The sequence below is a fragment of the Ambystoma mexicanum genome, chromosome 1q (genome assembly GCF_040938575.1).
Source record: "Ambystoma mexicanum isolate Mex_15411 chromosome 1q, UKY_AmexF1_1, whole genome shotgun sequence".
NCBI classification, from domain to species: Eukaryota; Metazoa; Chordata; class Amphibia; order Caudata; family Ambystomatidae; genus Ambystoma; species Ambystoma mexicanum.
Genome location: NC_090922.1, coordinates 593455795 through 593480920, shown reverse-complemented (window position 1 = coordinate 593480920; position 25126 = coordinate 593455795). Strand labels below are relative to the sequence as shown.

Below are 25126 nucleotides of genomic sequence, written 5' to 3'. Positions count from 1 at the left end.
CCCGGGCCCAAACCCCTGCCCACTGGGGCCATATCCTCCTGGATGCTAGCTTGGAGCCAGCCTCTGCTGGCTCACCAGCAGGTGGCGACAGCAGCAAGCATTAGCTAAAGGCTCCCCCCTCTGGCTACCACTGCAAGGCATCAGCCTGGCTGTGCTGCGAGGACCCCTGCAAAGGCTGACTGACAGCTGGGGGGTGCAAGCCAACAGCTGAAAAGCAGGCTTTGCGCTTTCATTTGCTCTGTTTCTTTTTTTTTTTAACCAGCATAGGTAACCCTGCACTTGGCAGGGCTTCAAAAAATTGAGTGAAACTCTTTAATGTTCCTCTCCACGGAAATCTTTAGTAAAAGGCGAAAGATTTATTCGGTTTGAAGAGAAACCAGAGTATGCGCTCTAGTGGCCCCGACTGCGGCCGCAAAAAATGCAACACCTCACTAGCTCAGGGTGACTTAGTGAAGCAGTGCACACGATGACGCTTTTTGAGATGAAGCGAATGGAGAATGCTATCGGGCTCCGAACCCGTGGCAGAATGACTTTATTTGCAAGCAATCCCATCCAAAGTCATGAAACCTGGCAGGGGATTGTGGGTATGCAAATTTCTCCAGACCGCAGGCCATGTGACATTGGCCAAAAGGCAGGCAGAGTCTGCCTTTGCCTGAGGACTCCCCTCGTTTACATAAGGTCTAGGGCTTCTGGGAGGCAGGCGTGAGATTTTCTTTTGGGCCCCAGAGATGGGGCTCCTCCCCCAGGATGTTGAAGAAGCAGCCCGCTCTCTCCTTTCTCAGGACACAGGGGTCATTTTCCGCCCTCACCCTGTCTTGCACGGGTGCTGGGCCTCCTGGGCTGCCAGCGGGCAAAGGACGGCGTTTGTCAGGCGTTCGTCAGCCGATCGGGGCCCGGGCCCAAACCCCTGCCCACTGGGGCCATATCCTCCTGGATGCTAGCTTGGTGCCAGCCTCTGCTGGCTCACCAGCAGGTGGCAACAGCAGCAAGCATTAGCTAAAGGCTCCCCCCTCTGGCTACCACTGCAAGGCATCAGCCTGGCTGTGCTGCGAGGACCCCTGCAAAGGCTGACTGACAGCTGGGGGGTGCAAGCCAACAGCTGAAAAGCAGGCTTTGCGCTTTCATTTGCTCTGTTTCTTTTTTTTTTTTAACCAGCATAGGTAACCCTGCACTTGGCAGGGCTTCAAAAAATTGAGTGAAACTCTTTAATGTTCCTCTCCACGGAAATCTTTAGTAAAAGGCGAAAGATTTATTCGGTTTGAAGAGAAACCAGAGTATGCGCTCTAGTGGCCCCGACTGCGGCCGCAAAAAATGCAACACCTCACTAGCTCAGGGTGACTTAGTGAAGCAGTGCACACGATGACGCTTTTTGAGATGAAGCGAATGGAGAATGCTATCGGGCTCCGAACCCGTGGCAGAATGACTTTATTTGCAAGCAATCCCATCCAAAGTCATGAAACCTGGCAGGGGATTGTGGGTATGCAAATTTCTCCAGACCGCAGGCCATGTGACATTGGCCAAAAGGCAGGCAGAGTCTGCCTTTGCCTGAGGACTCCCCTCGTTTACATAAGGTCTAGGGCTTCTGGGAGGCAGGCGTGAGATTTTCTTTTGGGCCCCAGAGATGGGGCTCCTCCCCCAGGATGTTGAAAAAGCAGCCCGCTCTCTCCTTTCTCAGGACACAGGGGTCATTTTCCGCCCTCACCCTGTCTTGCACGGGTGCTGGGCCTCCTGGGCTGCCAGGTTCTTTTGCCCGCCAGGGCAAAGCCCGCCGGGCAAAGGACGGCGTTTGTCAGGCGTTTGTCAGCCGATCGGGGCCCGAGCCCAAACCCCTGCCCACTGGGGCCATATCCTCCTGGATGCTAGCTTGGAGCCAGCCTCTGCTGGCTCACCAGCAGGTGGCGACAGCAGCAAGCATTAGCTAAAGGCTCCCCCCTCTGGCTACCACTGCAAGGCATCAGCCTGGCTGTGCTGCGAGGACCCCTGCAAAGGCTGACTGACAGCTGGGGGGTGCAAGCCAACAGCTGAAAAGCAGGCTTTGCGCTTTCATTTGCTCTGTTTCTTTTTTTTTTTAACCAGCATAGGTAACCCTGCACTTGGCAGGGCTTCAAAAAATTGAGTGAAACTCTTTAATGTTCCTCTCCACGGAAATCTTTAGTAAAAGGCGAAAGATTTATTCGGTTTGAAGAGAAACCAGAGTATGCGCTCTAGTGGCCCCGACTGCGGCCGCAAAAAATGCAACACCTCACTAGCTCAGGGTGACTTAGTGAAGCAGTGCACACGATGACGCTTTTTGAGATGAAGCGAATGGAGAATGCTATCGGGCTCCGAACCCGTGGCAGAATGACTTTATTTGCAAGCAATCCCATCCAAAGTCATGAAACCTGGCAGGGGATTGTGGGTATGCAAATTTCTCCAGACCGCAGGCCATGTGACATTGGCCAAAAGGCAGGCAGAGTCTGCCTTTGCCTGAGGACTCCCCTCGTTTACATAAGGTCTAGGGCTTCTGGGAGGCAGGCGTGAGATTTTCTTTTGGGCCCCAGAGATGGGGCTCCTCCCCCAGGATGTTGAAGAAGCAGCCCGCTCTCTCCTTTCTCAGGACACAGGGGTCATTTTCCGCCCTCACCCTGTCTTGCACGGGTGCTGGGCCTCCTGGGCTGCCAGCGGGCAAAGGACGGCGTTTGTCAGGCGTTCGTCAGCCGATCGGGGCCCGGGCCCAAACCCCTGCCCACTGGGGCCATATCCTCCTGGATGCTAGCTTGGAGCCAGCCTCTGCTGGCTCACCAGCAGGTGGCGACAGCAGCAAGCATTAGCTAAAGGCTCCCCCCTCTGGCTACCACAGCAAGGCATCAGCCTGGCTGTGCTGCGAGGACCCCTGCAAAGGCTGACTGACAGCTGGGGGGTGCAAGCCAACAGCTGAAAAGCAGGCTTTGCGCTTTCATTTGCTCTGTTTCTTTTTAACCAGCATAGGTAACCCTGCACTTGGCAGGGCTTCAAAAAATTGAGTGAAACTCTTTAATGTTCCTCTCCACGGAAATCTTTAGTAAAAGGCGAAAGATTTATTCGGTTTGAAGAGAAACCAGAGTATGCGCTCTAGTGGCCCCGACTGCGGCCGCAAAAAATGCAACACCTCACTAGCTCAGGGTGACTTAGTGAAGCAGTGCACACGATGACGCTTTTTGAGATGAAGCGAATGGAGAATGCTATCGGGCTCCGAACCCGTGGCAGAATGACTTTATTTGCAAGCAATCCCATCCAAAGTCATGAAACCTGGCAGGGGATTGTGGGTATGCAAATTTCTCCAGACCGCAGGCCATGTGACATTGGCCAAAAGGCAGGCAGAGTCTGCCTTTGCCTGAGGACTCCCCTCGTTTACATAAGGTCTAGGGCTTCTGGGAGGCAGGCGTGAGATTTTCTTTTGGGCCCCAGAGATGGGGCTCCTCCCCCAGGATGTTGAAAAAGCAGCCCGCTCTCTCCTTTCTCAGGACACAGGGGTCATTTTCCGCCCTCACCCTGTCTTGCACGGGTGCTGGGCCTCCTGGGCTGCCAGGTTCTTTTGCCCGCCAGGGCAAAGCCCGCCGGGCAAAGGACGGCGTTTGTCAGGCGTTTGTCAGCCGATCGGGGCCCGGGCCCAAACCCCTGCCCACTGGGGCCATATCCTCCTGGATGCTAGCTTGGAGCCAGCCTCTGCTGGCTCACCAGCAGGTGGCGACAGCAGCAAGCATTAGCTAAAGGCTCCCCCCTCTGGCTACCACTGCAAGGCATCAGCCTGGCTGTGCTGCGAGGACCCCTGCAAAGGCTGACTGACAGCTGGGGGGTGCAAGCCAACAGCTGAAAAGCAGGCTTTGCGCTTTCATTTGCTCTGTTTTTTTTTAACCAGCATAGGTAACCCTGCACTTGCCAGGGCTTCAAAAAATTGAGTGAAACTCTTTAATGTTCCTCTCCACGGAAATCTTTAGTAAAAGGCGAAAGATTTATTTGGTTTGAAGAGAAACCAGAGTATGCGCTCTAGTGGCCCCGACTGCGGCCGCAAAAAATGCAACACCTCACTAGCTCAGGGTGACTTAGTGAAGCAGTGCACACGATGACGCTTTTTGAGATGAAGCGAATGGAGAATGCTATCGGGCTCCGAACCCGTGGCAGAATGACTTTATTTGCAAGCAATCCCATCCAAAGTCATGAAACCTGGCAGGGGATTGTGGGTATGCAAATTTCTCCAGACCGCAGGCCATGTGACATTGGCCAAAAGGCAGGCAGAGTCTGCCTTTGCCTGAGGACTCCCCTCGTTTACATAAGGTCTAGGGCTTCTGGGAGGCAGGCGTGAGATTTTCTTTTGGGCCCCAGAGATGGGGCTCCTCCCCCAGGATGTTGAAGAAGCAGCCCGCTCTCTCCTTTCTCAGGACACAGGGGTCATTTTCCGCCCTCACCCTGTCTTGCACGGGTGCTGGGCCTCCTGGGCTGCCAGCGGGCAAAGGACGGCGTTTGTCAGGCGTTCGTCAGCCGATCGGGGCCCGGGCCCAAACCCCTGCCCACTGGGGCCATATCCTCCTGGATGCTAGCTTGGAGCCAGCCTCTGCTGGCTCACCAGCAGGTGGCGACAGCAGCAAGCATTAGCTAAAGGCTCCCCCCTCTGGCTACCACTGCAAGGCATCAGCCTGGCTGTGCTGCGAGGACCCCTGCAAAGGCTGACTGACAGCTGGGGGGTGCAAGCCAACAGCTGAAAAGCAGGCTTTGCGCTTTCATTTGCTCTGTTTCTTTTTAACCAGCATAGGTAACCCTGCACTTGGCAGGGCTTCAAAAAATTGAGTGAAACTCTTTAATGTTCCTCTCCACGGAAATCTTTAGTAAAAGGCGAAAGATTTATTCGGTTTGAAGAGAAACCAGAGTATGCGCTCTAGTGGCCCCGACTGCGGCCGCAAAAAATGCAACACCTCACTAGCTCAGGGTGACTTAGTGAAGCAGTGCACACGATGACGCTTTTTGAGATGAAGCGAATGGAGAATGCTATCGGGCTCCGAACCCGTGGCAGAATGACTTTATTTGCAAGCAATCCCATCCAAAGTCATGAAACCTGGCAGGGGATTGTGGGTATGCAAATTTCTCCAGACCGCAGGCCATGTGACATTGGCCAAAAGGCAGGCAGAGTCTGCCTTTGCCTGAGGACTCCCCTCGTTTACATAAGGTCTAGGGCTTCTGGGAGGCAGGCGTGAGATTTTCTTTTGGGCCCCAGAGATGGGGCTCCTCCCCCAGGATGTTGAAGAAGCAGCCCGCTCTCTCCTTTCTCAGGACACAGGGGTCATTTTCCGCCCTCACCCTGTCTTGCACGGGTGCTGGGCCTCCTGGGCTGCCAGCGGGCAAAGGACGGCGTTTGTCAGGCATTCGTCAGCCGATCGGGGCCCGGGCCCAAACCCCTGCCCACTGGGGCCATATCCTCCTGGATGCTAGCTTGGAGCCAGCCTCTGCTGGCTCACCAGCAGGTGGCGACAGCAGCAAGCATTAGCTAAAGGCTCCCCCCTCTGGCTACCACTGCAAGGCATCAGCCTGGCTGTGCTGCGAGGACCCCTGCAAAGGCTGACTGACAGCTGGGGGGTGCAAGCCAACAGCTGAAAAGCAGGCTTTGCGCTTTCATTTGCTCTGTTTCTTTTTAACCAGCATAGGTAACCCTGCACTTGGCAGGGCTTCAAAAAATTGAGTGAAACTCTTTAATGTTCCTCTCCACGGAAATCTTTAGTAAAAGGCGAAAGATTTATTCGGTTTGAAGAGAAACCAGAGTATGCGCTCTAGTGGCCCCGACTGCGGCCGCAAAAAATGCAACACCTCACTAGCTCAGGGTGACTTAGTGAAGCAGTGCACACGATGACGCTTTTTGAGATGAAGCGAATGGAGAATGCTATCGGGCTCCGAACCCGTGGCAGAATGACTTTATTTGCAAGCAATCCCATCCAAAGTCATGAAACCTGGCAGGGGATTGTGGGTATGCAAATTTCTCCAGACCGCAGGCCATGTGACATTGGCCAAAAGGCAGGCAGAGTCTGCCTTTGCCTGAGGACTCCCCTCGTTTACATAAGGTCTAGGGCTTCTGGGAGGCAGGCGTGAGATTTTCTTTTGGGCCCCAGAGATGGGGCTCCTACCCCAGGATGTTGAAAAAGCAGCCCGCTCTCTCCTTTCTCAGGACACAGGGGTCATTTTCCGCCCTCACCCTGTCTTGCACGGGTGCTGGGCCTCCTGGGCTGCCAGGTTCTTTTGCCCGCCAGGCAAAGGACGGCGTTTGTCAGGCGTTCGTCAGCCGATCGGGGCCCGGGCCCAAACCCCTGCCCACTGGGGCCATATCCTCCTGGATGCTAGCTTGGAGCCAGCCTCTGCTGGCTCACCAGCAGGTGGCGACAGCAGCAAGCATTAGCTAAAGGCTCCCCCCTCTGGCTACCACTGCAAGGCATCAGCCTGGCTGTGCTGCGAGGACCCCTGCAAAGGCTGACTGACAGCTGGGGGGTGCAAGCCAACAGCTGAAAAGCAGGCTTTGCGCTTTCATTTGCTCTGTTTCTTTTTAACCAGCATAGGTAACCCTGCACTTGGCAGGGCTTCGAAAAATTGAGTGAAACTCTTTAATGTTCCTCTCCACGGAAATCTTTAGTAAAAGGCGAAAGATTTATTCGGTTTGAAGAGAAACCAGAGTATGCGCTCTAGTGGCCCCGACTGCGGCCGCAAAAAATGCAACACCTCACTAGCTCAGGGTGACTTAGTGAAGCAGTGCACACGATGACGCTTTTTGAGATGAAGCGAATGGAGAATGCTATCGGGCTCCGAACCCGTGGCAGAATGACTTTATTTGCAAGCAATCCCATCCAAAGTCATGAAACCTGGCAGGGGATTGTGGGTATGCAAATTTCTCCAGACCGCAGGCCATGTGACATTGGCCAAAAGGCAGGCAGAGTCTGCCTTTGCCTGAGGACTCCCCTCGTTTACATAAGGTCTAGGGCTTCTGGGAGGCAGGCGTGAGATTTTCTTTTGGGCCCCAGAGATGGGGCTCCTCCCCCAGGATGTTGAAGAAGCAGCCCGCTCTCTCCTTTCTCAGGACACAGGGGTCATTTTCCGCCCTCACCCTGTCTTGCACGGGTGCTGGGCCTCCTGGGCTGCCAGCGGGCAAAGGACGGCGTTTGTCAGGCGTTCGTCAGCCGATCGGGGCCCGGGCCCAAACCCCTGCCCACTGGGGCCATATCCTCCTGGATGCTAGCTTGGAGCCAGCCTCTGCTGGCTCACCAGCAGGTGGCGACAGCAGCAAGCATTAGCTAAAGGCTCCCCCCTCTGGCTACCACTGCAAGGCATCAGCCTGGCTGTGCTGCGAGGACCCCTGCAAAGGCTGACTGACAGCTGGGGGGTGCAAGCCAACAGCTGAAAAGCAGGCTTTGCGCTTTCATTTGCTCTGTTTCTTTTTAACCAGCATAGGTAACCCTGCACTTGGCAGGGCTTCAAAAAATTGAGTGAAACTCTTTAATGTTCCTCTCCACGGAAATCTTTAGTAAAAGGCGAAAGATTTATTCGGTTTGAAGAGAAACCAGAGTATGCGCTCTAGTGGCCCCGACTGCGGCCGCAAAAAATGCAACACCTCACTAGCTCAGGGTGACTTAGTGAAGCAGTGCACACGATGACGCTTTTTGAGATGAAGCGAATGGAGAATGCTATCGGGCTCCGAACCCGTGGCAGAATGACTTTATTTGCAAGCAATCCCATCCAAAGTCATGAAACCTGGCAGGGGATTGTGGGTATGCAAATTTCTCCAGACCGCAGGCCATGTGACATTGGCCAAAAGGCAGGCAGAGTCTGCCTTTGCCTGAGGACTCCCCTCGTTTACATAAGGTCTAGGGCTTCTGGGAGGCAGGCGTGAGATTTTCTTTTGGGCCCCAGAGATGGGGCTCCTCCCCCAGGATGTTGAAAAAGCAGCCCGCTCTCTCCTTTCTCAGGACACAGGGGTCATTTTCCGCCCTCACCCTGTCTTGCACGGGTGCTGGGCCTCCTGGGCTGCCAGGTTCTTTTGCCCGCCAGGGCAAAGCCCGCCGGGCAAAGGACGGCGTTTGTCAGGCGTTTGTCAGGCGTTTGTCAGCCGATCGGGGCCCGGGCCCAAACCCCTGCCCACTGGGGCCATATCCTCCTGGATGCTAGCTTGGAGCCAGCCTCTGCTGGCTCACCAGCAGGTGGCGACAGCAGCAAGCATTAGCTAAAGGCTCCCCCCTCTGGCTACCACTGCAAGGTATCAGCCTGGCTGTGCTGCGAGGACCCCTGCAAAGGCTGACTGACAGCTGGGGGGTGCAAGCCAACAGCTGAAAAGCAGGCTTTGCGCTTTCATTTGCTCTGTTTCTTTTTTTTTTTAACCAGCATAGGTAACCCTGCACTTGGCAGGGCTTCAAAAAATTGAGTGAAACTCTTTAATGTTCCTCTCCACGGAAATCTTTAGTAAAAGGCGAAAGATTTATTCGGTTTGAAGAGAAACCAGAGTATGCGCTCTAGTGGCCCCGACTGCGGCCGCAAAAAATGCAACACCTCACTAGCTCAGGGTGACTTAGTGAAGCAGTGCACACGATGACGCTTTTTGAGATGAAGCGAATGGAGAATGCTATCGGGCTCCGAACCCGTGGCAGAATGACTTTATTTGCAAGCAATCCCATCCAAAGTCATGAAACCTGGCAGGGGATTGTGGGTATGCAAATTTCTCCAGACCGCAGGCCATGTGACATTGGCCAAAAGGCAGGCAGAGTCTGCCTTTGCCTGAGGACTCCCCTCGTTTACATAAGGTCTAGGGCTTCTGGGAGGCAGGCGTGAGATTTTCTTTTGGGCCCCAGAGATGGGGCTCCTCCCCCAGGATGTTGAAGAAGCAGCCCGCTCTCTCCTTTCTCAGGACACAGGGGTCATTTTCCGCCCTCACCCTGTCTTGCACGGGTGCTGGGCCTCCTGGGCTGCCAGCGGGCAAAGGACGGCGTTTGTCAGGCGTTCGTCAGCCGATCGGGGCCCGGGCCCAAACCCCTGCCCACTGGGGCCATATCCTCCTGGATGCTAGCTTGGAGCCAGCCTCTGCTGGCTCACCAGCAGGTGGCGACAGCAGCAAGCATTAGCTAAAGGCTCCCCCCTCTGGCTACCACTGCAAGGCATCAGCCTGGCTGTGCTGCGAGGACCCCTGCAAAGGCTGACTGACAGCTGGGGGGTGCAAGCCAACAGCTGAAAAGCAGGCTTTGCGCTTTCATTTGCTCTGTTTCTTTTTAACCAGCATAGGTAACCCTGCACTTGGCAGGGCTTCAAAAAATTGAGTGAAACTCTTTAATGTTCCTCTCCACGGAAATCTTTAGTAAAAGGCGAAAGATTTATTCGGTTTGAAGAGAAACCAGAGTATGCGCTCTAGTGGCCCCGACTGCGGCCGCAAAAAATGCAACACCTCACTAGCTCAGGGTGACTTAGTGAAGCAGTGCACACGATGACGCTTTTTGAGATGAAGCGAATGGAGAATGCTATCGGGCTCCGAACCCGTGGCAGAATGACTTTATTTGCAAGCAATCCCATCCAAAGTCATGAAACCTGGCAGGGGATTGTGGGTATGCAAATTTCTCCAGACCGCAGGCCATGTGACATTGGCCAAAAGGCAGGCAGAGTCTGCCTTTGCCTGAGGACTCCCCTCGTTTACATAAGGTCTAGGGCTTCTGGGAGGCAGGCGTGAGATTTTCTTTTGGGCCCCAGAGATGGGGCTCCTCCCCCAGGATGTTGAAGAAGCAGCCCGCTCTCTCCTTTCTCAGGACACAGGGGTCATTTTCCGCCCTCACCCTGTCTTGCACGGGTGCTGGGCCTCCTGGGCTGCCAGCGGGCAAAGGACGGCGTTTGTCAGGCGTTCGTCAGCCGATCGGGGCCCGGGCCCAAACCCCTGCCCACTGGGGCCATATCCTCCTGGATGCTAGCTTGGAGCCAGCCTCTGCTGGCTCACCAGCAGGTGGCGACAGCAGCAAGCATTAGCTAAAGGCTCCCCCCTCTGGCTACCACTGCAAGGCATCAGCCTGGCTGTGCTGCGAGGACCCCTGCAAAGGCTGACTGACAGCTGGGGGGTGCAAGCCAACAGCTGAAAAGCAGGCTTTGCGCTTTCATTTGCTCTGTTTCTTTTTTTTTTTAACCAGCATAGGTAACCCTGCACTTGGCAGGGCTTCAAAAAATTGAGTGAAACTCTTTAATGTTCCTCTCCACGGAAATCTTTAGTAAAAGGCGAAAGATTTATTCGGTTTGAAGAGAAACCAGAGTATGCGCTCTAGTGGCCCCGACTGCGGCCGCAAAAAATGCAACACCTCACTAGCTCAGGGTGACTTAGTGAAGCAGTGCACACGATGACGCTTTTTGAGATGAAGCGAATGGAGAATGCTATCGGGCTCCGAACCCGTGGCAGAATGACTTTATTTGCAAGCAATCCCATCCAAAGTCATGAAACCTGGCAGGGGATTGTGGGTATGCAAATTTCTCCAGACCGCAGGCCATGTGACATTGGCCAAAAGGCAGGCAGAGTCTGCCTTTGCCTGAGGACTCCCCTCGTTTACATAAGGTCTAGGGCTTCTGGGAGGCAGGCGTGAGATTTTCTTTTGGGCCCCAGAGATGGGGCTCCTCCCCCAGGATGTTGAAAAAGCAGCCCGCTCTCTCCTTTCTCAGGACACAGGGGTCATTTTCCGCCCTCACCCTGTCTTGCACGGGTGCTGGGCCTCCTGGGCTGCCAGGTTCTTTTGCCCGCCAGGGCAAAGCCCGCCGGGCAAAGGACGGCGTTTGTCAGGCGTTTGTCAGGCGTTTGTCAGGCGTTTGTCAGGCGTTTGTCAGGCGTTTGTCAGGCGTTTGTCAGGCGATCGGGGCCCGGGCCCAAACCCCTGCCCACTGGGGCCATATCCTCCTGGATGCTAGCTTGGAGCCAGCCTCTGCTGGCTCACCAGCAGGTGGCGACAGCAGCAAGCATTAGCTAAAGGCTCCCCCCTCTGGCTACCACTGCAAGGTATCAGCCTGGCTGTGCTGCGAGGACCCCTGCAAAGGCTGACTGACAGCTGGGGGGTGCAAGCCAACAGCTGAAAAGCAGGCTTTGCGCTTTCATTTGCTCTGTTTCTTTTTTTTTTTAACCAGCATAGGTAACCCTGCACTTGGCAGGGCTTCAAAAAATTGAGTGAAACTCTTTAATGTTCCTCTCCACGGAAATCTTTAGTAAAAGGCGAAAGATTTATTCGGTTTGAAGAGAAACCAGAGTATGCGCTCTAGTGGCCCCGACTGCGGCCGCAAAAAATGCAACACCTCACTAGCTCAGGGTGACTTAGTGAAGCAGTGCACACGATGACGCTTTTTGAGATGAAGCGAATGGAGAATGCTATCGGGCTCCGAACCCGTGGCAGAATGACTTTATTTGCAAGCAATCCCATCCAAAGTCATGAAACCTGGCAGGGGATTGTGGGTATGCAAATTTCTCCAGACCGCAGGCCATGTGACATTGGCCAAAAGGCAGGCAGAGTCTGCCTTTGCCTGAGGACTCCCCTCGTTTACATAAGGTCTAGGGCTTCTGGGAGGCAGGCGTGAGATTTTCTTTTGGGCCCCAGAGATGGGGCTCCTCCCCCAGGATGTTGAAGAAGCAGCCCGCTCTCTCCTTTCTCAGGACACAGGGGTCATTTTCCGCCCTCACCCTGTCTTGCACGGGTGCTGGGCCTCCTGGGCTGCCAGCGGGCAAAGGACGGCGTTTGTCAGGCGTTCGTCAGCCGATCGGGGCCCGGGCCCAAACCCCTGCCCACTGGGGCCATATCCTCCTGGATGCTAGCTTGGAGCCAGCCTCTGCTGGCTCACCAGCAGGTGGCGACAGCAGCAAGCATTAGCTAAAGGCTCTCCCCTCTGGCTACCACTGCAAGGCATCAGCCTGGCTGTGCTGCGAGGACCCCTGCAAAGGCTGACTGACAGCTGGGGGGTGCAAGCCAACAGCTGAAAAGCAGGCTTTGCGCTTTCATTTGCTCTGTTTCTTTTTAACCAGCATAGGTAACCCTGCACTTGGCAGGGCTTCAAAAAATTGAGTGAAACTCTTTAATGTTCCTCTCCACGGAAATCTTTAGTAAAAGGCGAAAGATTTATTCGGTTTGAAGAGAAACCAGAGTATGCGCTCTAGTGGCCCCGACTGCGGCCGCAAAAAATGCAACACCTCACTAGCTCAGGGTGACTTAGTGAAGCAGTGCACACGATGACGCTTTTTGAGATGAAGCGAATGGAGAATGCTATCGGGCTCCGAACCCGTGGCAGAATGACTTTATTTGCAAGCAATCCCATCCAAAGTCATGAAACCTGGCAGGGGATTGTGGGTATGCAAATTTCTCCAGACCGCAGGCCATGTGACATTGGCCAAAAGGCAGGCAGAGTCTGCCTTTGCCTGAGGACTCCACTCGTTTACATAAGGTCTAGGGCTTCTGGGAGGCAGGCGTGAGATTTTCTTTTGGGCCCCAGAGATGGGGCTCCTCCCCCAGGATGTTGAAAAAGTAGCCCGCTCTCTCCTTTCTCAGGACACAGGGGTCATTTTCCGCCCTCACCCTGTCTTGCACGGGTGCTGGGCCTCCTGGGCTGCCAGGTTCTTTTGCCCGCCAGGGCAAAGCCCGCCGGGCAAAGGACGGCGTTTGTCAGGCGTTCGTCAGCCGATCGGGGCCCGGGCCCAAACCCCTGCCCACTGGGGCCATATCCTCCTGGATGCTAGCTTGGAGCCAGCCTCTGCTGGCTCACCAGCAGGTGGCGACAGCAGCAAGCATTAGCTAAAGGCTCCCCCCTCTGGCTACCACTGCAAGGCATCAGCCTGGCTGTGCTGCGAGGACCCCTGCAAAGGCTGACTGACAGCTGGGGGGTGCAAGCCAACAGCTGAAAAGCAGGCTTTGCGCTTTCATTTGCTCTGTTTCTTTTTTTTTTTAACCAGCATAGGTAACCCTGCACTTGGCAGGGCTTCGAAAAATTGAGTGAAACTCTTTAATGTTCCTCTCCACGGAAATCTTTAGTAAAAGGCGAAAGATTTATTCGGTTTGAAGAGAAACCAGAGTATGCGCTCTAGTGGCCCCGACTGCGGCCGCAAAAAATGCAACACCTCACTAGCTCAGGGTGACTTAGTGAAGCAGTGCACACGATGACGCTTTTTGAGATGAAGCGAATGGAGAATGCTATCGGGCTCCGAACCCGTGGCAGAATGACTTTATTTGCAAGCAATCCCATCCAAAGTCATGAAACCTGGCAGGGGATTGTGGGTATGCAAATTTCTCCAGACCGCAGGCCATGTGACATTGGCCAAAAGGCAGGCAGAGTCTGCCTTTGCCTGAGGACTCCCCTCGTTTACATAAGGTCTAGGGCTTCTGGGAGGCAGGCGTGAGATTTTCTTTTGGGCCCCAGAGATGGGGCTCCTCCCCCAGGATGTTGAAGAAGCAGCCCGCTCTCTCCTTTCTCAGGACACAGGGGTCATTTTCCGCCCTCACCCTGTCTTGCACGGGTGCTGGGCCTCCTGGGCTGCCAGCGGGCAAAGGACGGCGTTTGTCAGGCATTCGTCAGCCGATCGGGGCCCGGGCCCAAACCCCTGCCCACTGGGGCCATATCCTCCTGGATGCTAGCTTGGAGCCAGCCTCTGCTGGCTCACCAGCAGGTGGCGACAGCAGCAAGCATTAGCTAAAGGCTCCCCCCTCTGGCTACCACTGCAAGGCATCAGCCTGGCTGTGCTGCGAGGACCCCTGCAAAGGCTGACTGACAGCTGGGGGGTGCAAGCCAACAGCTGAAAAGCAGGCTTTGCGCTTTCATTTGCTCTGTTTCTTTTTTTTTTTAACCAGCATAGGTAACCCTGCACTTGGCAGGGCTTCAAAAAATTGAGTGAAACTCTTTAATGTTCCTCTCCACGGAAATCTTTAGTAAAAGGCGAAAGATTTATTCGGTTTGAAGAGAAACCAGAGTATGCGCTCTAGTGGCCCCGACTGCGGCCGCAAAAAATGCAACACCTCACTAGCTCAGGGTGACTTAGTGAAGCAGTGCACACGATGATGCTTTTTGAGATGAAGCGAATGGAGAATGCTATCGGGCTCCGAACCCGTGGCAGAATGACTTTATTTGCAAGCAATCCCATCCAAAGTCATGAAACCTGGCAGGGGATTGTGGGTATGCAAATTTCTCCAGACCGCAGGCCATGTGACATTGGCCAAAAGGCAGGCAGAGTCTGCCTTTGCCTGAGGACTCCCCTCGTTTACATAAGGTCTAGGGCTTCTGGGAGGCAGGCGTGAGATTTTCTTTTGGGCCCCAGAGATGGGGCTCCTCCCCCAGGATGTTGAAGAAGCAGCCCGCTCTCTCCTTTCTCAGGACACAGGGGTCATTTTCCGCCCTCACCCTGTCTTGCACGGGTGCTGGGCCTCCTGGGCTGCCAGCGGGCAAAGGACGGCGTTTGTCAGGCGTTCGTCAGCCGATCGGGGCCCGGGCCCAAACCCCTGCCCACTGGGGCCATATCCTCCTGGATGCTAGCTTGGAGCCAGCCTCTGCTGGCTCACCAGCAGGTGGCGACAGCAGCAAGCATTAGCTAAAGGCTCTCCCCTCTGGCTACCACTGCAAGGCATCAGCCTGGCTGTGCTGCGAGGACCCCTGCAAAGGCTGACTGACAGCTGGGGGGTGCAAGCCAACAGCTGAAAAGCAGGCTTTGCGCTTTCATTTGCTCTGTTTCTTTTTAACCAGCATAGGTAACCCTGCACTTGGCAGGGCTTCAAAAAATTGAGTGAAACTCTTTAATGTTCCTCTCCACGGAAATCTTTAGTAAAAGGCGAAAGATTTATTCGGTTTGAAGAGAAACCAGAGTATGCGCTCTAGTGGCCCCGACTGCGGCCGCAAAAAATGCAACACCTCACTAGCTCAGGGTGACTTAGTGAAGCAGTGCACACGATGACGCTTTTTGAGATGAAGCGAATGGAGAATGCTATCGGGCTCCGAACCCGTGGCAGAATGACTTTATTTGCAAGCAATCCCATCCAAAGTCATGAAACCTGGCAGGGGATTGTGGGTATGCAAATTTCTCCAGACCGCAGGCCATGTGACATTGGCCAAAAGGCAGGCAGAGTCTGCCTTTGCCTGAGGACTCCACTCGTTTACATAAGGTCTAGGGCTTCTGGGAGGCAGGCGTGAGATTTTCTTTTGGGCCCCAGAGATGGGGCTCCTCCCCCAGGATGTTGAAAAAGTAGCCCGCTCTCTCCTTTCTCAGGACACAGGGGTCATTTTCCGCCCTCACCCTGTCTTGCACGGGTGCTGGGCCTCCTGGGCTGCCAGCGGGCAAAGGACGGCGTTTGTCAGGCGTTCGTCAGCCGATCGGGGCCCGGGCCCAAACCCCTGCCCACTGGGGCCATATCCTCCTGGATGCTAGCTTGGTGCCAGCCTCTGCTGGCTCACCAGCAGGTGGCAACAGCAGCAAGCATTAGCTAAAGGCTCCCCCCTCTGGCTACCACTGCAAGGCATCAGCCTGGCTGTGCTGCGAGGACCCCTGCAAAGGCTGACTGACAGCTGGGGGGTGCAAGCCAACAGCTGAAAAGCAGGCTTTGCGCTTTCATTTGCTCTGTTTCTTTTTTTTTTTAACCAGCATAGGTAACCCTGCACTTGGCAGGGCTTCAAAAAATTGAGTGAAACTCTTTAATGTTCCTCTCCACGGAAATCTTTAGTAAAAGGCGAAAGATTTATTCGGTTTGAAGAGAAACCAGAGTATGCGCTCTAGTGGCCCCGACTGCGGCCGCAAAAAATGCAACACCTCACTAGCTCAGGGTGACTTAGTGAAGCAGTGCACACGATGACGCTTTTTGAGATGAAGCGAATGGAGAATGCTATCGGGCTCCGAACCCGTGGCAGAATGACTTTATTTGCAAGCAATCCCATCCAAAGTCATGAAACCTGGCAGGGGATTGTGGGTATGCAAATTTCTCCAGACCGCAGGCCATGTGACATTGGCCAAAAGGCAGGCAGAGTCTGCCTTTGCCTGAGGACTCCCCTCGTTTACATAAGGTCTAGGGCTTCTGGGAGGCAGGCGTGAGATTTTCTTTTGGGCCCCAGAGATGGGGCTCCTCCCCCAGGATGTTGAAGAAGCAGCCCGCTCTCTCCTTTCTCAGGACACAGGGGTCATTTTCCGCCCTCACCCTGTCTTGCACGGGTGCTGGGCCTCCTGGGCTGCCAGCGGGCAAAGGACGGCGTTTGTCAGGCGTTCGTCAGCCGATCGGGGCCCGGGCCCAAACCCCTGCCCACTGGGGCCATATCCTCCTGGATGCTAGCTTGGAGCCAGCCTCTGCTGGCTCACCAGCAGGTGGCGACAGCAGCAAGCATTAGCTAAAGGCTCCCCCCTCTGGCTACCACTGCAAGGCATCAGCCTGGCTGTGCTGCGAGGACCCCTGCAAAGGCTGACTGACAGCTGGGGGGTGCAAGCCAACAGCTGAAAAGCAGGCTTTGCGCTTTCATTTGCTCTGTTTCTTTTTAACCAGCATAGGTAACCCTGCACTTGGCAGGGCTTCAAAAAATTGAGTGAAACTCTTTAATGTTCCTCTCCACGGAAATCTTTAGTAAAAGGCGAAAGATTTATTCGGTTTGAAGAGAAACCAGAGTATGCGCTCTAGTGGCCCCGACTGCGGCCGCAAAAAATGCAACACCTCACTAGCTCAGGGTGACTTAGTGAAGCAGTGCACACGATGACGCTTTTTGAGATGAAGCGAATGGAGAATGCTATCGGGCTCCGAACCCGTGGCAGAATGACTTTATTTGCAAGCAATCCCATCCAAAGTCATGAAACCTGGCAGGGGATTGTGGGTATGCAAATTTCTCCAGACCGCAGGCCATGTGACATTGGCCAAAAGGCAGGCAGAGTCTGCCTTTGCCTGAGGACTCCCCTCGTTTACATAAGGTCTAGGGCTTCTGGGAGGCAGGCGTGAGATTTTCTTTTGGGCCCCAGAGATGGGGCTCCTCCCCCAGGATGTTGAAAAAGCAGCCCGCTCTCTCCTTTCTCAGGACACAGGGGTCATTTTCCGCCCTCACCCTGTCTTGCACGGGTGCTGGGCCTCCTGGGCTGCCAGGTTCTTTTGCCCGCCAGGGCAAAGCCCGCCGGGCAAAGGACGGCGTTTGTCAGGCGTTTGTCAGGCGATCGGGGCCCGGGCCCAAACCCCTGCCCACTGGGGCCATATCCTCCTGGATGCTAGCTTGGAGCCAGCCTCTGCTGGCTCACCAGCAGGTGGCGACAGCAGCAAGCATTAGCTAAAGGCTCCCCCCTCTGGCTACCACTGCAAGGCATCAGCCTGGCTGTGCTGCGAGGACCCCTGCAAAGGCTGACTGACAGCTGGGGGATGCAAGCCAACAGCTGAAAAGCAGGCTTTGCGCTTTCATTTGCTCTGTTTCTTTTTTTTTTTAACCAGCATAGGTAACCCTGCACTTGGCAGGGCTTCAAAAAATTGAGTGAAACTCTTTAATGTTCCTCTCCACGGAAATCTTTAGTAAAAGGCGAAAGATTTATTCGGTTTGAAGAGAAACCAGAGTATGCGCTCTAGTGGCCCCGACTGCGGCCGCAAAAAATGCAACACCTCACTAGCTCAGGGTGACTTAGTGAAGCAGTGCACACGATGACGCTTTTTGAGATGAAGCGAATGGAGAATGCTATCGGGCTCCGAACCCGTGGCAGAATGACTTTATTTGCAAGCAATCCCATCCAAAGTCATGAAACCTGGCAGGGGATTGTGGGTATGCAAATTTCTCCAGACCGCAGGCCATGTGACATTGGCCAAAAGGCAGGCAGAGTCTGCCTTTGCCTGAGGACTCCCCTCGTTTACATAAGGTCTAGGGCTTCTGGGAGGCAGGCGTGAGATTTTCTTTTGGGCCCCAGAGATGGGGCTCCTCCCCCAGGATGTTGAAAAAGTAGCCCGCTCTCTCCTTTCTCAGGACACAGGGGTCATTTTCCGCCCTCACCCTGTCTTGCACGGGTGCTGGGCCTCCTGGGCTGCCAGCGGGCAAAGGACGGCGTTTGTCAGGCGTTCGTCAGCCGATCGGGGCCCGGGCCCAAACCCCTGCCCACTGGGGCCATATCCTCCTGGATGCTAGCTTGGAGCCAGCCTCTGCTGGCTCACCAGCAGGTGGCGACAGCAGCAAGCATTAGCTAAAGGCTCCCCCCTCTGGCTACCACTGCAAGGCATCAGCCTGGCTGTGCTGCGAGGACCCCTGCAAAGGCTGACTGACAGCTGGGGGGTGCAAGCCAACAGCTGAAAAGCAGGCTTTGCGCTTTCATTTGCTCTGTTTCTTTTTAACCAGCATAGGTAACCCTGCACTTGGCAGGGCTTCAAAAAATTGAGTGAAACTCTTTAATGTTCCTCTCCACGGAAATCTTTAGTAAAAGGCGAAAGATTTATTCGGTTTGAAGAGAAACCAGAGTATGCGCTCTAGTGGCCCCGACTGCGGCCGCAAAAAATGCAACACCTCACTAGCTCAGGGTGACTTAGTGAAGCAGTGCACACGATGACGCTTTTTGAGATGAAGCGAATGGAGAATGCTATCGGGCTCCGAACCCGTGGCAGAATGACTTTATTTGCAAGCAATCCCATCCAAAGTCATGAAACCTGGCAGGGGATTGTGGGTATGCAAATTTCTCCAGACCGCAGGCCATGTGACATTGGCCAAAAGGCAGGCAGAGTCTGCCTTTGCCTGAGGACTCCCCTCGTTTACATAAGGTCTAGGGCTTCTGGGAGGCAGGCGTGAGATTTTCTTTTGGGCCCCAGAGATGGGGCTCCTCCCCCAGGATGTTGAAGAAGCAGCCCGCTCTCTCCTTTCTCAGGACACAGGGGTCATTTTCCGCCCTCACCCTGTCTTGCACGGGTGCTGGGCCTCCTGGGCTGCCAGCGGGCAAAGGACGGCGTTTGTCAGGCGTTCGTCAGCCGATCGGGGCCCGGGCCCAAACCCCTGCCCACTGGGGCCATATCCTCCTGGATGCTAGCTTGGTGCCAGCCTCTGCTGGCTCACCAGCAGGTGGCAACAGCAGCAAGCATTAGCTAAAGGCTCCCCCCTCTGGCTACCACTGCAAGGCATCAGCCTGGCTGTGCTGCGAGGACCCCTGCAAAGGCTGACTGACAGCTGGGGGGTGCAAGCCAACAGCTGAAAAGCAGGCTTTGCGCTTTCATTTGCTCTGTTTCTTTTTTTTTTTAACCAGCATAGGTAACCCTGCACTTGGCAGGGCTTCAAAAAATTGAGTGAAACTCTTTAATGTTCCTCTCCACGGAAATCTTTAGTAAAAGGCGAAAGATTTATTCGGTTTGAAGAGAAACCAGAGTATGCGCTCTAGTGGCCCCGACTGCGGCCGCAAAAAATGCAACACCTCACTAGCTCAGGGTGACTTAGTGAAGCAGTGCACACGATGACGCTTTTTGAGATGAAGCGAATGGAGAATGCTATCGGGCTCCGAACCCGTGGCAGAATGACTTTATTTGCAAGCAATCCCATCCAAAGTCATGAAACCTGGCAGGGGATTGTGGGTATGCAAATTTCTCCAGACCGCAGGCCATGTGACATTGGCCAAAAGGCAGGCAGAGTCTGCCTTTGCCTGAGGACTCCCCTCGTTTACATAAGGTCTAGGGCTTCTGGGAGGCAGGCGTGAGATTTTCTTTTGGGCCCCAGAGATGGGGCTCCTCCCCCAGGATGTTGAAAAAGCAGCCCGCTCTCTCCTTTCTCAGGACACAGGGGTCATTTTCCGCCCTCACCCTGTCTTGCACGGGTGCTGGGCCTCCTGGGCTGCCAGGTTCTTTTGCCCGCCAGGGCAAAGCCCGCCGGGCAAAGGACGGCGTTTGTCAGGCGTTTGTCAGCCGATCGGGGCCCGGGCCCAAACCCCTGCCCACTGGGGCCATATCCTCCTGGATGCTAGCTTGGAGCCAGCCTCTGCTGGCTCACCAGCAGGTGGCGACAGCAGCAAGCATTAGCTAAAGGCTCCCCCCTCTGGCTACCACTGCAAGGCATCAGCCTGGCTGTGCTGCGAGGACCCCTGCAAAGGCTGACTGACAGCTGGGGGGTGCAAGCCAACAGCTGAAAAGCAGGCTTTGCGCTTTCATTTGCTCTGTTTCTTTTTTTTTTTAACCAGCATAGGTAACCCTGCACTTGGCAGGGCTTCAAAAAATTGAGTGAAACTCTTTAATGTTCCTCTCCACGGAAATCTTTAGTAAAAGGCGAAAGATTTATTCGGTTTGAAGAGAAACCAGAGTATGCGCTCTAGTGGCCCCGACTGCGGCCGCAAAAAATGCAACACCTCACTAGCTCAGGGTGACTTAGTGAAGCAGTGCACACGATGACGCTTTTTGAGATGAAGCGAATGGAGAATGCTATCGGGCTCCGAACCCGTGGCAGAATGACTTTATTTGCAAGCAATCCCATCCAAAGTCATGAAACCTGGCAGGGGATTGTGGGTATGCAAATTTCTCCAGACCGCAGGCCATGTGACATTGGCCAAAAGGCAGGCAGAGTCTGCCTTTGCCTGAGGACTCCCCTCGTTTACATAAGGTCTAGGGCTTCTGGGAGGCAGGCGTGAGATTTTCTTTTGGGCCCCAGAGATGGGGCTCCTCCCCCAGGATGTTGAAGAAGCAGCCCGCTCTCTCCTTTCTCAGGACACAGGGGTCATTTTCCGCCCTCACCCTGTCTTGCACGGGTGCTGGGCCTCCTGGGCTGCCAGCGGGCAAAGGACGGCGTTTGTCAGGCGTTCGTCAGCCGATCGGGGCCCGGGCCCAAACCCCTGCCCACTGGGGCCATATCCTCCTGGATGCTAGCTTGGAGCCAGCCTCTGCTGGCTCACCAGCAGGTGGCGACAGCAGCAAGCATTAGCTAAAGGCTCCCCCCTCTGGCTACCACTGCAAGGCATCAGCCTGGCTGTGCTGCGAGGACCCCTGCAAAGGCTGACTGACAGCTGGGGGGTGCAAGCCAACAGCTGAAAAGCAGGCTTTGCGCTTTCATTTGCTCTGTTTCTTTTTAACCAGCATAGGTAACCCTGCACTTGGCAGGGCTTCAAAAAATTGAGTGAAACTCTTTAATGTTCCTCTCCACGGAAATCTTTAGTAAAAGGCGAAAGATTTATTCGGTTTGAAGAGAAACCAGAGTATGCGCTCTAGTGGCCCCGACTGCGGCCGCAAAAAATGCAACACCTCACTAGCTCAGGGTGACTTAGTGAAGCAGTGCACACGATGACGCTTTTTGAGATGAAGCGAATGGAGAATGCTATCGGGCTCCGAACCCGTGGCAGAATGACTTTATTTGCAAGCAATCCCATCCAAAGTCATGAAACCTGGCAGGGGATTGTGGGTATGCAAATTTCTCCAGACCGCAGGCCATGTGACATTGGCCAAAAGGCAGGCAGAGTCTGCCTTTGCCTGAGGACTCCCCTCGTTTACATAAGGTCTAGGGCTTCTGGGAGGCAGGCGTGAGATTTTCTTTTGGGCCCCAGAGATGGGGCTCCTCCCCCAGGATGTTGAAGAAGCAGCCCGCTCTCTCCTTTCTCAGGACACAGGGGTCATTTTCCGCCCTCACCCTGTCTTGCACGGGTGCTGGGCCTCCTGGGCTGCCAGGTTCTTTTGCCCGCCAGGGCAAAGCCCGCCGGGCAAAGGACGGCGTTTGTCAGGCGTTTGTCAGCCGATCGGGGCCCGGGCCCAAACCCCTGCCCACTGGGGCCATATCCTCCTGGATGCTAGCTTGGAGCCAGCCTCTGCTGGCTCACCAGCAGGTGGCGACAGCAGCAAGCATTAGCTAAAGGCTCCCCCCTCTGGCTACCACTGCAAGGCATCAGCCTGGCTGTGCTGCGAGGACCCCTGCAAAGGCTGACTGACAGCTGGGGGGTGCAAGCCAACAGCTGAAAAGCAGGCTTTGCGCTTTCATTTGCTCTGTTTTTTTTTAACCAGCATAGGTAACCCTGCACTTGGCAGGGCTTCAAAAAATTGAGTGAAACTCTTTAATGTTCCTCTCCACGGAAATCTTTAGTAAAAGGCGAAAGATTTATTTGGTTTGAAGAGAAACCAGAGTATGCCCTCTAGTGGCCCCGACTGCGGCCGCAAAAAATGCAACACCTCACTAGCTCAGGGTGACTTAGTGAAGCAGTGCACACGATGACGCTTTTTGAGATGAAGCGAATGGAGAATGCTATCGGGCTCCGAACCCGTGGCAGAATGACTTTATTTGCAAGCAATCCCATCCAAAGTCATGAAACCTGGCAGGGGATTGTGGGTATGCAAATTTCTCCAGACCGCAGGCCATGTGACATTGGCCAAAAGGCAGGCAGAGTCTGCCTTTGCCTGAGGACTCCCCTCGTTTACATAAGGTCTAGGGCTTCTGGGAGGCAGGCGTGAGATTTTCTTTTGGGCCCCAGAGATGGGGCTCCTCCCCCAGGATGTTGAAGAAGCAGCCCGCTCTCTCCTTTCTCAGGACACAGGGGTCATTTTCCGCCCTCACCCTGTCTTGCACGGGTGCTGGGCCTCCTGGGCTGCCAGCGGGCAAAGGACGGCGTTTGTCAGGCGTTCGTCAGCCGATCGGGGCCCGGGCCCAAACCCCTGCCCACTGGGGCCATATCCTCCTGGATGCTAGCTTGGAGCCAGCCTCTGCTGGCTCACCAGCAGGTGGCGACAGCAGCAAGCATTAGCTAAAGGCTCCCCCCTCTGGCTACCACTGCAAGGCATCAGCCTGGCTGTGCTGCGAGGACCCCTGCAAAGGCTGACTGACAGCTGGGGGGTGCAAGCCAACAGCTGAAAAGCAGGCTTTGCGCTTTCATTTGCTCTGTTTCTTTTTAACCAGCATAGGTAACCCTGCACTTGGCAGGGCTTCAAAAAATTGAGTGAAACTCTTTAATGTTCCTCTCCACGGAAATCTTTAGTAAAAGGCGAAAGATTTATTCGGTTTGAAGAGAAACCAGAGTATGCGCTCTAGTGGCCCCGACTGCGGCCGCAAAAAATGCAACACCTCACTAGCTCAGGGTGACTTAGTGAAGCAGTGCACACGATGACGCTTTTTGAGATGAAGCGAATGGAGAATGCTATCGGGCTCCGAACCCGTGGCAGAATGACTTTATTTGCAAGCAATCCCATCCAAAGTCATGAAACCTGGCAGGGGATTGTGGGTATGCAAATTTCTCCAGACCGCAGGCCATGTGACATTGGCCAAAAGGCAGGCAGAGTCTGCCTTTGCCTGAGGACTCCCCTCGTTTACATAAGGTCTAGGGCTTCTGGGAGGCAGGCGTGAGATTTTCTTTTGGGCCCCAGAGATGGGGCTCCTCCCCCAGGATGTTGAAGAAGCAGCCCGCTCTCTCCTTTCTCAGGACACAGGGGTCATTTTCCGCCCTCACCCTGTCTTGCACGGGTGCTGGGCCTCCTGGGCTGCCAGCGGGCAAAGGACGGCGTTTGTCAGGCGTTCGTCAGCCGATCGGGGCCCGGGCCCAAACCCCTGCCCACTGGGGCCATATCCTCCTGGATGCTAGCTTGGAGCCAGCCTCTGCTGGCTCACCAGCAGGTGGCGACAGCAGCAAGCATTAGCTAAAGGCTCCCCCCTCTGGCTACCACTGCAAGGCATCAGCCTGGCTGTGCTGCGAGGACCCCTGCAAAGGCTGACTGACAGCTGGGGGGTGCAAGCCAACAGCTGAAAAGCAGGCTTTGCGCTTTCATTTGCTCTGTTTCTTTTTAACCAGCATAGGTAACCCTGCACTTGGCAGGGCTTCAAAAAATTGAGTGAAACTCTTTAATGTTCCTCTCCACGGAAATCTTTAGTAAAAGGCGAAAGATTTATTCGGTTTGAAGAGAAACCAGAGTATGCGCTCTAGTGGCCCCGACTGCGGCCGCAAAAAATGCAACACCTCACTAGCTCAGGGTGACTTAGTGAAGCAGTGCACACGATGACGCTTTTTGAGATGAAGCGAATGGAGAATGCTATCGGGCTCCGAACCCGTGGCAGAATGACTTTATTTGCAAGCAATCCCATCCAAAGTCATGAAACCTGGCAGGGGATTGTGGGTATGCAAATTTCTCCAGACCGCAGGCCATGTGACATTGGCCAAAAGGCAGGCAGAGTCTGCCTTTGCCTGAGGACTCCCCTCGTTTACATAAGGTCTAGGGCTTCTGGGAGGCAGGCGTGAGATTTTCTTTTGGGCCCCAGAGATGGGGCTCCTCCCCCAGGATGTTGAAGAAGCAGCCCGCTCTCTCCTTTCTCAGGACACAGGGGTCATTTTCCGCCCTCACCCTGTCTTGCACGGGTGCTGGGCCTCCTGGGCTGCCAGCGGGCAAAGGACGGCGTTTGTCAGGCGTTCGTCAGCCGATCGGGGCCCGGGCCCAAACCCCTGCCCACTGGGGCCATATCCTCCTGGATGCTAGCTTGGAGCCAGCCTCTGCTGGCTCACCAGCAGGTGGCGACAGCAGCAAGCATTAGCTAAAGGCTCCCCCCTCTGGCTACCACTGCAAGGCATCAGCCTGGCTGTGCTGCGAGGACCCCTGCAAAGGCTGACTGACAGCTGGGGGGTGCAAGCCAACAGCTGAAAAGCAGGCTTTGCGCTTTCATTTGCTCTGTTTCTTTTTAACCAGCATAGGTAACCCTGCACTTGGCAGGGCTTCAAAAAATTGAGTGAAACTCTTTAATGTTCCTCTCCACGGAAATCTTTAGTAAAAGGCGAAAGATTTATTCGGTTTGAAGAGAAACCAGAGTATGCGCTCTAGTGGCCCCGACTGCGGCCGCAAAAAATGCAACACCTCACTAGCTCAGGGTGACTTAGTGAAGCAGTGCACACGATGACGCTTTTTGAGATGAAGCGAATGGAGAATGCTATCGGGCTCCGAACCCGTGGCAGAATGACTTTATTTGCAAGCAATCCCATCCAAAGTCATGAAACCTGGCAGGGGATTGTGGGTATGCAAATTTCTCCAGACCGCAGGCCATGTGACATTGGCCAAAAGGCAGGCAGAGTCTGCCTTTGCCTGAGGACTCCCCTCGTTTACATAAGGTCTAGGGCTTCTGGGAGGCAGGCGTGAGATTTTCTTTTGGGCCCCAGAGATGGGGCTCCTCCCCCAGGATGTTGAAGAAGCAGCCCGCTCTCTCCTTTCTCAGGACACAGGGGTCATTTTCCGCCCTCACCCTGTCTTGCACGGGT

At 54.7% G+C, this 25126-nt stretch overlaps 28 non-coding genes across 28 annotated transcripts; all 28 read right to left on the bottom strand.

Annotated features, from left to right (window-relative positions):
- Positions 1-269: 269 nt before the first annotated feature.
- LOC138564902 (U5 spliceosomal RNA) lies at positions 270-385 on the bottom strand. Its single transcript, XR_011300828.1, has one exon. It is a non-coding gene; the product is annotated as a U5 spliceosomal RNA (small nuclear RNA).
- A 777-nt stretch (positions 386-1162) lies between these two features.
- On the bottom strand, positions 1163-1278 carry LOC138564901 (U5 spliceosomal RNA). Its single transcript, XR_011300827.1, has one exon. It is a non-coding gene; the product is annotated as a U5 spliceosomal RNA (small nuclear RNA).
- Positions 1279-2083: 805 nt separating this feature from the next.
- On the bottom strand, positions 2084-2199 carry LOC138564900 (U5 spliceosomal RNA). The gene has a single exon (XR_011300826.1). It is a non-coding gene; the product is annotated as a U5 spliceosomal RNA (small nuclear RNA).
- A 770-nt stretch (positions 2200-2969) lies between these two features.
- On the bottom strand, positions 2970-3085 carry LOC138564898 (U5 spliceosomal RNA). Its single transcript, XR_011300824.1, has one exon. It is a non-coding gene; the product is annotated as a U5 spliceosomal RNA (small nuclear RNA).
- A 799-nt stretch (positions 3086-3884) lies between these two features.
- On the bottom strand, positions 3885-4000 carry LOC138565164 (U5 spliceosomal RNA). The gene has a single exon (XR_011301073.1). It is a non-coding gene; the product is annotated as a U5 spliceosomal RNA (small nuclear RNA).
- Positions 4001-4770: 770 nt separating this feature from the next.
- Positions 4771-4886, bottom strand: LOC138564897 (U5 spliceosomal RNA). The gene has a single exon (XR_011300823.1). It is a non-coding gene; the product is annotated as a U5 spliceosomal RNA (small nuclear RNA).
- Positions 4887-5656: 770 nt separating this feature from the next.
- On the bottom strand, positions 5657-5772 carry LOC138564896 (U5 spliceosomal RNA). The gene has a single exon (XR_011300822.1). It is a non-coding gene; the product is annotated as a U5 spliceosomal RNA (small nuclear RNA).
- Positions 5773-6556: 784 nt separating this feature from the next.
- Positions 6557-6672, bottom strand: LOC138564939 (U5 spliceosomal RNA). The gene has a single exon (XR_011300864.1). It is a non-coding gene; the product is annotated as a U5 spliceosomal RNA (small nuclear RNA).
- Positions 6673-7442: 770 nt separating this feature from the next.
- LOC138564895 (U5 spliceosomal RNA) lies at positions 7443-7558 on the bottom strand. Its single transcript, XR_011300821.1, has one exon. It is a non-coding gene; the product is annotated as a U5 spliceosomal RNA (small nuclear RNA).
- Positions 7559-8374: 816 nt separating this feature from the next.
- Positions 8375-8490, bottom strand: LOC138564894 (U5 spliceosomal RNA). The gene has a single exon (XR_011300820.1). It is a non-coding gene; the product is annotated as a U5 spliceosomal RNA (small nuclear RNA).
- A 770-nt stretch (positions 8491-9260) lies between these two features.
- On the bottom strand, positions 9261-9376 carry LOC138564893 (U5 spliceosomal RNA). Its single transcript, XR_011300819.1, has one exon. It is a non-coding gene; the product is annotated as a U5 spliceosomal RNA (small nuclear RNA).
- Positions 9377-10152: 776 nt separating this feature from the next.
- On the bottom strand, positions 10153-10268 carry LOC138564892 (U5 spliceosomal RNA). Its single transcript, XR_011300818.1, has one exon. It is a non-coding gene; the product is annotated as a U5 spliceosomal RNA (small nuclear RNA).
- Positions 10269-11128: 860 nt separating this feature from the next.
- LOC138564891 (U5 spliceosomal RNA) lies at positions 11129-11244 on the bottom strand. Its single transcript, XR_011300817.1, has one exon. It is a non-coding gene; the product is annotated as a U5 spliceosomal RNA (small nuclear RNA).
- Positions 11245-12014: 770 nt separating this feature from the next.
- On the bottom strand, positions 12015-12130 carry LOC138564890 (U5 spliceosomal RNA). Its single transcript, XR_011300816.1, has one exon. It is a non-coding gene; the product is annotated as a U5 spliceosomal RNA (small nuclear RNA).
- An 805-nt stretch (positions 12131-12935) lies between these two features.
- On the bottom strand, positions 12936-13051 carry LOC138564938 (U5 spliceosomal RNA). The gene has a single exon (XR_011300863.1). It is a non-coding gene; the product is annotated as a U5 spliceosomal RNA (small nuclear RNA).
- A 776-nt stretch (positions 13052-13827) lies between these two features.
- On the bottom strand, positions 13828-13943 carry LOC138564889 (U5 spliceosomal RNA). The gene has a single exon (XR_011300815.1). It is a non-coding gene; the product is annotated as a U5 spliceosomal RNA (small nuclear RNA).
- A 770-nt stretch (positions 13944-14713) lies between these two features.
- On the bottom strand, positions 14714-14829 carry LOC138564886 (U5 spliceosomal RNA). Its single transcript, XR_011300813.1, has one exon. It is a non-coding gene; the product is annotated as a U5 spliceosomal RNA (small nuclear RNA).
- Positions 14830-15605: 776 nt separating this feature from the next.
- Positions 15606-15721, bottom strand: LOC138564885 (U5 spliceosomal RNA). The gene has a single exon (XR_011300812.1). It is a non-coding gene; the product is annotated as a U5 spliceosomal RNA (small nuclear RNA).
- A 770-nt stretch (positions 15722-16491) lies between these two features.
- Positions 16492-16607, bottom strand: LOC138564884 (U5 spliceosomal RNA). The gene has a single exon (XR_011300811.1). It is a non-coding gene; the product is annotated as a U5 spliceosomal RNA (small nuclear RNA).
- An 805-nt stretch (positions 16608-17412) lies between these two features.
- Positions 17413-17528, bottom strand: LOC138564883 (U5 spliceosomal RNA). Its single transcript, XR_011300810.1, has one exon. It is a non-coding gene; the product is annotated as a U5 spliceosomal RNA (small nuclear RNA).
- Positions 17529-18298: 770 nt separating this feature from the next.
- Positions 18299-18414, bottom strand: LOC138564882 (U5 spliceosomal RNA). The gene has a single exon (XR_011300809.1). It is a non-coding gene; the product is annotated as a U5 spliceosomal RNA (small nuclear RNA).
- Positions 18415-19190: 776 nt separating this feature from the next.
- Positions 19191-19306, bottom strand: LOC138564881 (U5 spliceosomal RNA). The gene has a single exon (XR_011300808.1). It is a non-coding gene; the product is annotated as a U5 spliceosomal RNA (small nuclear RNA).
- An 805-nt stretch (positions 19307-20111) lies between these two features.
- LOC138564880 (U5 spliceosomal RNA) lies at positions 20112-20227 on the bottom strand. The gene has a single exon (XR_011300807.1). It is a non-coding gene; the product is annotated as a U5 spliceosomal RNA (small nuclear RNA).
- Positions 20228-20997: 770 nt separating this feature from the next.
- LOC138564879 (U5 spliceosomal RNA) lies at positions 20998-21113 on the bottom strand. Its single transcript, XR_011300806.1, has one exon. It is a non-coding gene; the product is annotated as a U5 spliceosomal RNA (small nuclear RNA).
- A 799-nt stretch (positions 21114-21912) lies between these two features.
- On the bottom strand, positions 21913-22028 carry LOC138564958 (U5 spliceosomal RNA). The gene has a single exon (XR_011300883.1). It is a non-coding gene; the product is annotated as a U5 spliceosomal RNA (small nuclear RNA).
- Positions 22029-22798: 770 nt separating this feature from the next.
- On the bottom strand, positions 22799-22914 carry LOC138564878 (U5 spliceosomal RNA). Its single transcript, XR_011300805.1, has one exon. It is a non-coding gene; the product is annotated as a U5 spliceosomal RNA (small nuclear RNA).
- A 770-nt stretch (positions 22915-23684) lies between these two features.
- LOC138564877 (U5 spliceosomal RNA) lies at positions 23685-23800 on the bottom strand. The gene has a single exon (XR_011300804.1). It is a non-coding gene; the product is annotated as a U5 spliceosomal RNA (small nuclear RNA).
- A 770-nt stretch (positions 23801-24570) lies between these two features.
- LOC138564874 (U5 spliceosomal RNA) lies at positions 24571-24686 on the bottom strand. The gene has a single exon (XR_011300802.1). It is a non-coding gene; the product is annotated as a U5 spliceosomal RNA (small nuclear RNA).
- Positions 24687-25126: the final 440 nt, after the last annotated feature.